The sequence below is a fragment of the Pipistrellus hanaki genome (assembly GCF_964339955.1).
Source record: "Pipistrellus hanaki genome assembly, chromosome: 2".
NCBI lineage: Eukaryota > Metazoa > Chordata > Mammalia > Chiroptera > Vespertilionidae > Pipistrellus > Pipistrellus hanaki.
Window position 1 is genome coordinate 29,624,918 of NC_140504.1, and position 12,530 is coordinate 29,637,447.

General features: G+C 44.0%; 1 protein-coding gene across 5 annotated transcripts in view; it reads left to right on the forward strand.

The window, feature by feature from the left end:
* The first annotated feature begins 8,535 nt into the window (after window positions 1–8,535).
* The window catches only part of FNDC3B (fibronectin type III domain containing 3B), a 311,128-nt gene continuing 307,133 nt past the window's right edge, over window positions 8,536–12,530 (forward strand). For 3 of the 5 annotated variants that reach the window (XM_084874153.1, XM_084874152.1, XM_084874156.1), the window contains exon 1: window positions 9,593–9,703. The gene's annotated coding sequence lies outside the window, so the exon portion shown is untranslated. Of the gene's footprint in view, window positions 8,755–9,592; window positions 9,704–12,530 lie in introns of those variants that run through there. The other 2 variants (XM_084874157.1, XM_084874155.1) reach the window with 2 other exon arrangements.

Below are 12,530 nucleotides of genomic sequence, written 5' to 3' on the forward strand. Positions count from 1 at the left end.
CTTGACAAGGGTGGGACCAGCAGGGTCTAGATCTTGCCCAATGGGGATGGGCCCTGCTGGGTCTATTCTCGAGCAATTTTGAGGTGCCAGGGCTGGCACATCCCAGATTCTGACAGGAGAAAAATTTTCATATACATTTTACTAATTTTCTTTCATCTCTGACACTTCTGTTATAGAGAAAGGGCAAATAGAAAAATTAAAATATTTCCTCTAATTAATCCCCTCTTAGTGTGCACTAATTTTGTGCACTGGGCCAAGAGTACTTAATAATTATGAACAGTATTCCCCTTAATTATATAACTTTTAATACTGAATTTAAAATTTACATTTAAATTGAGTACAATATACACAATGTAAAATGAATAAGTGCTAACAATCCTTAGAATGGTACACAGATTCAACTCATTTTCATTTCTTTAATGACTCTAAACCAAGATGATAGAAAGGCATTTGTTTTTTGTTTACACAGGGTAGAAAAGCTGGAAAACATGTAGCGTTAGACCCCGAGGTCAAGGCAGGAGAGTTTGGAGAAGCAGGTTGTAGATGGATGCAGCAAATGTAGGGGTTTCATACCCCATAATACAGTATGAAAGTATTAATTTGTTCAATGTATATATGATATCCCACGATTTTTGCAACCTGTGTTTTTATTCGTCTTTTTTTTTTTTTTTTTTTTGTATATCCAGATCCTCGGCAGATGAAAACACTCCCACAATTATCTAGGTTTCACCATCAGATGGTACATGTCTGAGAGAAGTCTGAACTAAGTTGCATCACTCATTAGCTAGTGGGGGAATCACTGCATTAAAAGGTCCCCCATCCTGACTCTCTTTTCATCATTTGGTCATGATCTGAGCACCACTGTAAAAATAACGAACACACTGGCTTTCCTTTCACACTGCCTCTACTGAGAACTTTCATTGAAGGATGTTGCCACTTGGTGAGAAGGTTTTTAGGGGGTGACCCACTGTTCCTGCTCCCTTGTGGCTTGAACCTCTTGACCTTTGAGAGGCCTTGATTGGGAGTCAGAAACCATTTATTTCTGTGGAGTGCTGAAAGGAGTCTGATTGCAGTAAATTGAGGATGAGGAATTATTGTGATCCGAGAGACTGTGGTTCTGAAGTACATTCTTTGGTCTAAGAACAAAATATATTCTCTTTAGAAAAAGAAAAAAAAATAATCAGAAAAAACTTTAGTTTGGCTCTTTACATGGAAAATGTTTCTGTATTGTAATAATAAAAGATTTATTGCATGCCCCTTTTTTTAACATTCTCTCTATCATGCTCTCTTCACAGTTTTCCTTTGCTTATCTATTACTGGAACACTGTCCCCATCCTCTCTAGTTAACTAATGTCCATTGCTACCTACCATCCATTCCTCTGCTTCTGGGAATATTTCACCAAATGTCATCTGAGAAGCTTCCTCCTCTGTTGTTTGTCACTCGTTTGGGTGGGATTGACTTTACTCTGAGCTCTAAGGTAGACCCAGATTGGTTTCCCTTTGCCTGGGTCACCACGATTGGTTTGGGGATTGACACATTCCAAATCAGAGCCAGTGAGATGCTAGGATACATTTATTAGGATTAATATCCTAAAAAGTGTAAGAAACTCATACAACTCAATAGCAAAATACAAAAAACAAACAAACAAACAAACAAAAAACACACAAATAATTTGAAAAACGGGTACAGGAACTGAATAGATATTTTCCCAAAAAATACATACAGATAGGCAACAGGTAAATGAATAGGTGCTCAACATCACTAATCATCAGGGAAATGTAAATTAAAACCATAATGAACCCTGGCTGGTGTGGCTCCATTGGTTGGATTTGTCATCCTGTGCAATGGAAGGTTAGCAGTTCAATTCCCGCTCAGTGCACATACCTAGGTTGTGAGTTTGATCTCTGGTTGGGGTGTGTACAGGAGGCAAACAATAAAGAAATATCACCTCACACCTGTTAGAATGTTTTTTATGAGAGAGAGAGAGAGAGAGAGAGAGAGAGAGAGAGAGAGAGAGAGAGAGGAGAGAGAGAGAGAGAGAGAGAGAGAGAGAGAGAGAGAGAGAGAGAGAGAGAGAGAGAGAAGTGCTGTTGAGGATATGGAGAAAAGAGAACCCTTGGGGGGAATGTAAATTGGTAGAATCACTGTGGAAAACAGTACTGAGTTTCCTCAGAAAATTAAAAATAGAACTACCTTATGATCCAGCAATCCCACTTTTGGGTATATAGTATATCCAAAAGAAACAAAATCAAGATCTTTGCACTTCCATTTTTGCAATCACCAAAATATGGAAACAATCTAAATAAGTGGCTGTCTACAGATGAATGGATACAAAAATGTGTGACATACACACATGAAATATTATTAAGCCATGAAAAAAAAATGAAATTTGGCAATTTTTGACAATGTGGATGGACCTTTAGGGCATTATGTTATGATAAATGAAATAAGCCAAATAGGGAAAGACAAATATTGTATGACTAGAGGCCCAGTGCATGAAATTAGTGCATGGGGAGGGTCCCCTCAGCCCAGCCTGCACCCTCTCCAGTACAGAACCTCTAACCTGGCAGTCAGACATCCCTTTCACAATCCTGGACTGCTGGCTCCTAATCACTCACCTGTCTGCCTACTGGTCACCCCTAACTGCCCCCCCCCCCCCTACTTGCTGGCCTGGTTACCCCTTTCTGCTCTCCCTGAGAGCTTGGTCACCCCCAACTATTCCCCTCTTCCAGCATGGTTGCCTCTAACTGTTCCTGCTGGCCTGGTCGCTCCCAACTGTCTCCCCCCCCCGCCCCCCCCACAGCCAGCCTGCACTCCCCCCGCCAGCCTGGTCACCCCTAACTGCCCCCCTTGCTGGCCTGGTTGCCCCACACAGCCTGCTGTTCAGTCATTTGATCATTCCTCACTAACCCCCCTAACTGCCTCCCCTTTAGCCTAATTGCCCCCAATTGTTCCCCCTGCCAGCCTTGTTGCCCCCAACTGCACCCCCCTCCCCCTGCCAGCCTGGTTGCCTCTAACTGCCCCCTCCTCTGCCAGCCTTGTCACCTCTTACTGTCTCTCCTGACAGCCTGGTTGCCACCAACTGCCCCTCCTGCTGGCCAGGTCACCCCTCATGGCCCATCCACCAGCCTGGTTGCCCCACGCAGCCTGCTTGTTCAGTTGTTTGGTCATCTCTCACTAACCCCCTGCCAGCCTGGTTGTAGGCAGCCATCTTTGTGAGTGCATGGTGGTCAATTTGCATATTACCTCTTTATTATAAAGGACATCACTTGTATGTGGATCTAAAAAAACCAAATTCATAGAAACAGTGTATGATTTAAAAACCATAAGATACTGGGAGCCAAGGACCCTCTATTTGATGATCAATAGAACAGTTTGTCCAGAGAGAGGGAGAAATGAGTCTGTCCAAGGTGGTGCTGGCCTTATGAGGTGGCTGGGCTGGGCTCAGCACAGATGAAGATGCCATATTAGCTGCTCTGCCTGGGTCAAGGAGTTACTGAAGCAAGCTGAAAAAACTTGCTCCTAAACCCTAAAAATAACTGGGAAAAGTACTAGGGGAATGAAACATCATTAATGATGGCTCCTAGATTCAGAGAAATGTTAATGTGATCAAAATTTAACCCCCTGGCTACTGATACTCACAAATTACATGTGAAATACCAAAAAATATGTTTTTGGGAACTAAAAGAAATAATGTGGTAATTACACAAAAGATGAGAAACAATTTCAAGTATAACATTGAACCCTTCAGAAGCTGAATAGACCCAATTGCCTCTGTAGTAAATTTACTTTTTTTTTTTTATTTTTATTTTTTTTTTATTCATTGCTCTCTGGTCAAGTCTCAGAATCTTTTCTTGACTAAAATGGCTTATATCTGAGGTATATAGCTGGAGCTAAATACATTCTTTACTTTATTTCTCTGTGAAGAACACACACTCCCCACTTCACATACACACATATGTATGTCTTTTTATCCAGGGACAATTTTAAATTTGTTTTAGGAAGGCAATATTTTAACACATGTGCTGTGAAGAGACCCAGAAATAATACTGAGTTTGATTCATAGGAAGGAAAAATGTCCATAGGAGTTTATCAGGTATGAGAGTCAGCAAGAGTGGTAACAATGAGTATCTAGAATGTCAGACCCAACCTGCTTCCTTATAGTTGTATGGTCCAGGGAAAATCAGGTGATGAACAGATTTATAACTTTTGAAATAACTTTGCCACAAACTTTCCTTCAATTGGAGAAAGGTTACTAGTGGTAGTACTTGGCCTTGTGTTGTTTTATCAGTGACTTGGATGGCAATATGAGAAGCATGCTTATTATACTTACCAATATTACAAAACGGGAAAGGTTGTTTGATGATAGACTCAATGTCCAAAAGTTCTAGGTAGAATGAAATGTGATAATGAAACTTTAAATAAAATTTAATAAAATTAAATATTCAATCAGTAAATGTTAAAGTCAATTAAAATGAAGTCAAGTGCATTCCTAATGTTATCCCAGCATAACAACTTTTCATGGAAGAAGCATGAATTGACAGGATGAGGAGGCTGATAAAAAAACTATTAAACTGAATAGCTCAAGCCTTTTGTCCAAATTGAAGCAGGAAGGAGTATTAACTACACTGTGTGGCTGTATTCTGATCATACCTGAAATATTGTTGAATAAGTAAGCCCCAAAGGTGGTGGAAGAAAAGGATGGAAAGAGTCAAAACCGGTTTGGCTCAATGGATAGAGCATTGGTCTGCGGACTGACAGGTCTCAGGTTCGATTCCGGTCAAGGGCATGTACATTGGTTGCAGTTGATTGATGTTTCTCTTTCATGGATATCTCCAGCTCTCTATCCCTCTCTCTTTCTCTCTACAAAAAAATCAATAAAATATATTTAAAAGAAAGAAAGAAAGAAAGAAGGAAAAGGATGGAGAGAGATCTAAAAACCATGTGAGTAGATGAAGAGCTCAACATGTTAGAGACTTTTCCCAGGAAAAGAGAGACATTTTGCAGGGAAAGAGAATCTTGAGGGAGCATATGACAAGTCTGGTCAATTCATTGGAAGGGGTGTCATATAGAAGGTGACTGTTGTTCTTTTGTCTGCCTCCAGAGGGCAAAAACAGAACCAGTGGGGTTAAGATGCAAGGTGGTGCATTTCAGAGGACTTGGCTTAGAGTTGCTGAGAAGAGGTTGTCTTGGCCAGATGCTTTTAGATATTGCTGGTGGTGTTTAGGCTGGGGCTGGGTGTTTAGCAGTCAGAGACATGGGAGCAAAGGTTTTGCTTTGGGAGGGAGAGCAGGCTGAAAACCTTTAGTTCTCTACCAACCCTGTGCTTTTATTAGCCCTGACAGCCGTTCACCTCCTACCTGAATATTCTGATAAATGTGGCACAGATATTCTTGTTTAAAATGACTTAAAAATTGAGCTGCAATTTGCCGTTGTCTTGCTTTGAATGGTAGGAAAAAAAAGGTGAAACTACAGCTTTGAGTGGTTTAATTGTTCTGGAGAAATGTGTTTAACTGAAGTTGCAGTGTTGCTGTTAGATCATATTATTGACTGAGATGGCTGTCCTTTACTCTAGTTTATACTCCAGTAAATTCTGAGCACTCTTCAAAAACAGGATTAATTGGATTTTTGTCAATGTTCATTTTGAAGGCCGTATCAGATCTGGCTCAGGACTTTGGAACAAAAAGTAGATGCAAAGAGTTAATGCCCTCTATCTAAGGTTAAGATTGGGTTTCAAGATTAGAGGCAAGACTGAGCCTGCCTTTGAGAATCTAGCAACTCCAGCAATAGGCAGAGGACGGATACTGAGACTGAGAACCTAGCTGGGTCTTCTACTTATTACATAGCACTAGTCACAGTGATCTTTGAGAAAGAGGTTTAAATTGAAAATGTTTAGACTTATATAAGTATTCAGAGGTTTAATGGTTTGAGACCTTTACAATGCTACTTTAAAAATTTATGATTTCCAATGTGTTAAAGTTGCATTTTTGTTGTTGTTGTAATGCAAGTTATTTGAGATCCAGAAGTATGACTTCAAATCTTTTTTTTTAAAAAATATATATACACAATTCAGTTTACATTGTATAGGCAATGAAAGGGTTTAATATGTGTATATTTTGTTTTAGACCTTAACTTTCAAGCATCTTCATTTGGATGATAATTTGTGTATTTGAGCAAATCCTAAACTGCTTTTGAAACAAAGTATATGTTATGACTATGGATCAATAATTTGGGACTTAGGGTAACAGGTGACTTATTATCAAAACTAGATAATAATACTCATTGCCTTGGTTTGAGGCTCCTCTTCCCATTTCCAGGACAATCATTTTGGTCTAAGTCTTCTCGTTTTTTCCCATGACCCTCTGACATACTTTGTTCTACATATGGCTGCTAGAATACGTAATCAGTTTTGAAACCTATTTCAAACTCTTGATGCCTCTGTAACACCTGCCCCTTGTATCTCCCCCATTCCACCCCACGTTTTCTCACTGTATTATCTGTCCTATTACTACCCTCCAAGAAATACATCATTCATTCATTCACTCAAGAAGAAACCAATATTTATTTATTGAAAAGCAGGTGCTGGAAATTTTTAATCCTCACAACAACATTAGTAGAAAGGCAATGTCAGCATTTAATAAATAAGAACACCCAAGCTCAGAAAACGTCAATGCTTGCCCAACATCACTGGCTTTTGTCTGATTGTAATATCCAAGCTCTTTCTATTACACCATACTTCCTCTCATTTTGCCAACTTCTATATTGGGTTTTTATTCTGTGCCAAAGCTGGTGTTAGGTGGTAGGATAAAAAAGACAAATGAAAACAGTGATGTATATGAACCTTTAAAATTTAAATTTTTGAGGCATGTTGAATATATGGATTCTTAATTAGAACAAATTCAGTAGGGAAAGACATAGGCAGATATAATTTTGTTTTCTGAATTTCTCTTGCCTACTTTTATCTCCTTTGCCAAGCCTATCATTCAGCACTTGAATTCAACCTTCCATACTCTAAAGTTTGCCCATTTTATCTCGTCATTCAGATACTTCCACATACTTTACAATTAATGTATTCAACAAACATTTGTATGAGGTACTATATCCAAAGTACAATGCTAGGTTGATATAAAAATGGACAAGACCCAGTCAAATGGAAGAAATAAACAATAACTTCAGAACATGTGAGAAGAACTAAAAAGAATTATGAGGTTGTGGGGAAAAAAGCTATGAGACTGAGGGAGGAAGTTATTTTAGTTGGAGCTCAAAGATGAATAAACGATCTTAAAATAGGGTAGAGGAAAAATATGCTCTGGCAGAGTGAAACCATGTACAAAGGGATGAAGGTGTGCTTGAAAGTCACACCAATTCAGCTGGGGGGCATGGCTCAGGGGTTCGGGAACCACTGTTTTTTTTTCTTCTTCTTTCTTTCTTATGCAAGACTATGACTTAGGCTTGGAACCATGTTTTAGAAAGATGGCTTCAAGAGCCCCTTTGGGTACATTTGGAAAAAGAAGTCATTTAGGAGGGAGAGTATCATTTACCTGGATTCGTCATTATCCTCCACGTTTCAAAAAAAAAAAAAAGAAAGAATTGCAAATTCCACAAGGAAAATAACTATTTCTCCATATTCTTGTATGTTCTTGGGGCTTTAATATGGTACTATGTATTATAATTTTATCTTATAAATGGTTATTTATTTTTTTTTGGGCAATGAAAGTAATACATTGCCTCTCGTAGTGAATACTGCTTTGGAGCTTAATAGTTGAGGCTGAACGTTATGATTCAGAAAGCCTTGGAGAAGTAAGGGGCCTCTTTGGGACAAGTTTTGTCTTATTTCCTGGAAAATCTGAGGGGAGAAATGGGATGCAGTCGATTAAGCATTTTGAGACTGTACCATAGGATCCATTATGTTTGATTACATTAATATAAACGTGGTAGTTTTCTAATGAGTCCTATTGCGGCCTATGCATTATGCTACGTTTCATAATACTGAACTAAATAAAGATAGGAGTAAGGAACAGTTTCTGCCCTTGTGAGTGCAAACTGGTTCCTGGAAAGAGGAAATAAGACATGTTAGCTATGATATAATAAAATGTTTTTTTTATGCTGCTAGCCTGTGAACCAAGTGCTGTGGGAAATAGAGAAGGGAGTGACATCATAGCTCACAAAATTTTTGTCGGGATGTAAGGAAAATCAATCTACGTGTAAACATGTCATAGTCTTAGCTCCAACGAGTACTCAGCCAACACTACCTTCACATTGGCATTTGGGCGATTTTTTAAATTAAAAAAAAATTTTTTTTTTTTGCAGAACGTGCAGCCCTCACCTTTAAGGGGTTGCTAGTTCCCCTAAGCCTCAGACTTCTGTTGACTGGCTGAACCCAGGTGGGTTTTTGGATTTCCTGCAAGCCTAGGACATGTCCAAGACTTGGAGGCTCCCACAAGTCCAGCAGCGCCTGTGAGATCGCGGTGGCGGCTCTACTCGGTAGTTTACGGTCGTGGGCGGGGCCCGCCCCCCCATGTGGTCCCGACATCATTTGACATGGCGGAATCCCTCCTCAAACCCTCCTGGTAGTTATTGGAGCGGCGGCGGCGGCCGGAGCCGGAGGAGGAGGAGAGGGAGGAGGAGAGCGGCGGCGGCGGCGGGAGTGGAGAAGGGGGCGGCAGCGATCCTCGGGGCTGCCTGCTGGGAAGGCGTGGGCGGACCGGTGTCTGGCGCGCCCGGAGCCCCGCTTTTCAGCCCGAGGGAAGAAGGTAAGGCGTGCGGGCGCGGGAGGCTGGAGGGGGGACCCGCACCCCGCAACCCCCTGCCGCCGCCGCCGGTGCCCGCGCGCTGGAAAGCCCCCGCCGGACGCCCTGTCCGCCAAAGTGCATTCCTGTCGGCGAGCGCGCGGGGCGCGCCGGGCTTCCCGGCGAAAACTTGGCGCCGCGGCGCGGGGCGCCCCGCGCCCGCCCGGACGCCCAGGGAACTCGGTCGGGGTCGCGGGAGGGTCGGCCTCCGCTGGGGGCCGCGTATGGTTCATCGCCCGTCCCAGGGGCTTGGAGGGAGGAGGAAAGCAACGGGTAGATTCTTCTGGATGGAAAAAGAAGGAAAAAAAATAAAATAAATCTGGGCAGTGGCTCCGGGCGCTCCCTCCTCCTCCCCCCCCACCCCCCCCAGCCTCCCGGCAGATTTTGTCCGAGGAATCCGCTCCCCCTCCCGGAATCTCCGCGGCAGGAACGCGGCCCGGAGGGAGGGGGAGGGCGGCGGGGAGGCCGAGGAATCTTCGACGTGTCACTTTCCGAGGCTGTAGATTTCCATATGGTGGAGGGAGGGGGCCGGGGGGCGGGCGTGCGAACCGGGCTGCGCGCCGGGCGGGGCGGGCCGGGGGCGGGCCGGGCCCGGGACCCGCGGCTGCGGGCGGGGAGGGTCCCGAGCCCGCGCCGGCCGGCCCCCCGCCTCCCCCCGGCCCGGCCTCCTCCTCCTCCTCCTCCTCCGGGACACTCCCCGCCCCGCAGCTGGCCACCTCCGGGCGCGCCACGTCCTCCCTCCTGTCCTGCTCCCCCGGACTCCCCCCCGGGCTGGGGGCGGGAACCGGCGGGCGGCCGCGGCGGGACTCGGCGAGCCAGGCGGCTGCAAAGCTCGGGGCCGAGGAGCGGGGCGCGGCGGCGGCGGGAAGGCAGGAGCGGGCGACCCGGTGTGTGTGGGGCCAGCGCAGCTCCGGTCAGTCGGTCCCCCCGAGGGGCGCCTTGTTGATGGATGGGGATGGGGATGGGGATGGGGATGGGGATGGGGATGGGGATGGGGATGGGGCTGGGCGGGAGGAGTCCGCACCCCGAGGCGGCCGGGAGGGGCCGCGCGGACTGTCGGGGGGACCGGCGGCGGGGCGGGGGCCTGTCACTCGGGGGTCCTCGGCGATGGGGGTGGTGGGGGGGGGGGTCCCCGGGCCGTGTCGGCGAACTTTTGACAAAGGTCAGGTCCCGGCGTCCCGTGGGAGCCCGGGCGCCCGGACCGCTGTCCCGGGAGGGAGACGGGGCAGGGCCGCCCGCGGCGCCGTTGGCCGGGCGCCTTCCCGGGCGGGCGCGCTGCTGCCGGAGTCGGTGCTTTTGGAAACCTACAGCCCTGCCTGCCATCCCCGACGGAGGAGGCGAGCGGTGGCATTTTTTTTTATCCCCGGACTTCCTTAAAAGTTACAACTTTTTTTCTTTTTCTCTTCAGCCCAGCGTTTTCTTCTTGAAACAAAACTTGGAAGGTGGCCAGGATGGGCCGGCCCCGGGGCCCTAAACTCACACATCTATCTCTCCTCCATCCTTGTGGGTTTTTCTAGCCCTGCCTCCCCTTCTTCCACCCCGGCTCAATCATTTTTTTTTTTTTTTTGGAACGGGGAGTCGTCTTTTGTTGGGTGGGCATCCCCTGATGGCTTGTCTGTTTATTTTTTTAATGTGCGGTTCATTTGATTCCAATTTCCCCAGTTTTCCAAGCCCTGCTAGGGAAAGCAAGAGGAGAGGGAATAAGCCACTATTTGCCCTTCTCTCTCTCTCTCTCTCTCTCTCTCTCTCTCTCTCTCTCTCTCTCTCTCTTTCTCTCTCTCTCTCTCTTTTTTTTTTTTTTAAAGTATGGAGAAAGGTGGGGAGGCACGGTGGTTATGGGCAGAGAGTCAGAGGGAGCAGACAGACCCGGAAGAAAAGGAATCTGTTCTGGAATAACACTTATTTTGGAGGCCTCAAGCCTTGGGCAAAAAACACACCGCCTCTGCTCTGATGATTCCTGCTGCCAGAGATACTCTTCAACTTTTAGGCTAAGGCCAGACAACGCAGGGGGAAGAGGTCTGCAGCCATAGAGGCCTGTGACCCTGGTTTTGTGCCTTGCGCGGGTGGGTGGGTCTGTGGTTTCCCCCTCTTTGGAGGCTTGGCTTTGTGGACCTAGCATTCGGTGGATTTCCTGGCTCCCTGGGAGCAGCTGTTAGTAAGGGTAAAATCTCTGGGCATGTTTCGGTCCCTGCAAGAGGACTTCACCCATGAGGCTGTTGTAATTCTCACTTTGTTTAGAGACACTAGAAGGGTCACCCACAAGCTGGCTATGAATGAGTCATAGCTAGTTTTACAAAGTTATTAAAATTTGTGCTTCAACTTTTGTATGTGCTTTGAAAAAGTGTCTCGGTTTACATGCTCTTAAGAGAGAAAAAAAACTCATCTGTAAAGATAGTGTTCATTTAGGAGAGATGTTAAAACTGCAAGATATCATCACGGAATAGGGGGTTGTAGCTTCTAATTACAGTATATACAATTTCAGAAGGATATTCCGGTAACCTTTTAAGACAGACTTTATAAATAGCTCACATCAGACCGTGGCTATATTGCAGAGCACTGGCAATTCTGGGGTTTTGGGAAGAATGCTTGGGATCAGTTAGGAAGCTCTAGGAACCTAGGTAGTAGTTTACTCAGTAGGAGTTTTGGCCCCTTTTGCTTAACACTTCATTTTAACGTGGAGGAATTGGATAGCATCCTTAGAAGTGAACCAGAAGAACTTTCCCAAAGTTTTCAGTTTTAGGAAAACGAGGGCCAGGGAAGGGGACGTGACTTGTTCAGGGTTACCTTATTAAAGTCCAATATAGGGTTGTAATAATAGCTACTCTTTCTTGGATATCTAATGTGTATTATCAGTAAGCACTGTGTGTTGTGCTTTAGGTGCTATCTCACTAAACTTCTAATAACATTCTTTCAATTTAGATGGTGTAATGGACATTTGATAGACAAAAGCATTGAGGTTCATAGAAATTAAATAACTTGCATAAGATCAACAGAGCTACCAATGGCATAATAGAGTTTCCTCGATGATGGAAATAGTTCTATATCTGTGCTATCCAATACGACACGTGAAGCTACTGGGTATTGGAATGTGGCTAGTGGGGACTGAGGAGTAGAAATAGGAGACAATATGAAAAATCACTAATCGGGAGTTGAAAAAAAAAAATGACCCATTGTTTACTTGTTCATTTGGCATTTCTTTTCAAATGACTTCATAAGTGTCAGATAAATAATATAGCCAAGCCATCATTCAATTTTTGTTATGTAGCTGCACAATGAAAGATTAAAATCATTGTTTTACTATCAAGGTCTAAATCCAAATATAAAGCACTACAGTAGTCCACCAATTGGGAAGAATATGCTTAAGATGAAAACAGCAGGAAAGATACTTTTGGTGGCAAATGGTAAAATAGTTTTCTGATTAGAGGATTTATTTTAAATCAAATGCATTTTAGAATTCATTTGGCAAAAGAATTTTCAACAACTTCCTAATGTTGTGGTGTATTGAAAAGTGTTTGGTAAAGCCTTCCGAAATAGTGAAAATTCCAGTCACTGTTAAAGTAGGCTATTCCTTTATCTGGATTCCATCAATAAATATCCAATAACCCAATACCTTTTAATTTTTTTTTGCTGTTACTTAAAGGAAAACACAAGTGATTAATACATACATATATATATATATATATATATATATATATATATAATTTATTTATTTATTTTATTATTTTTTTTTATTTCAGAGA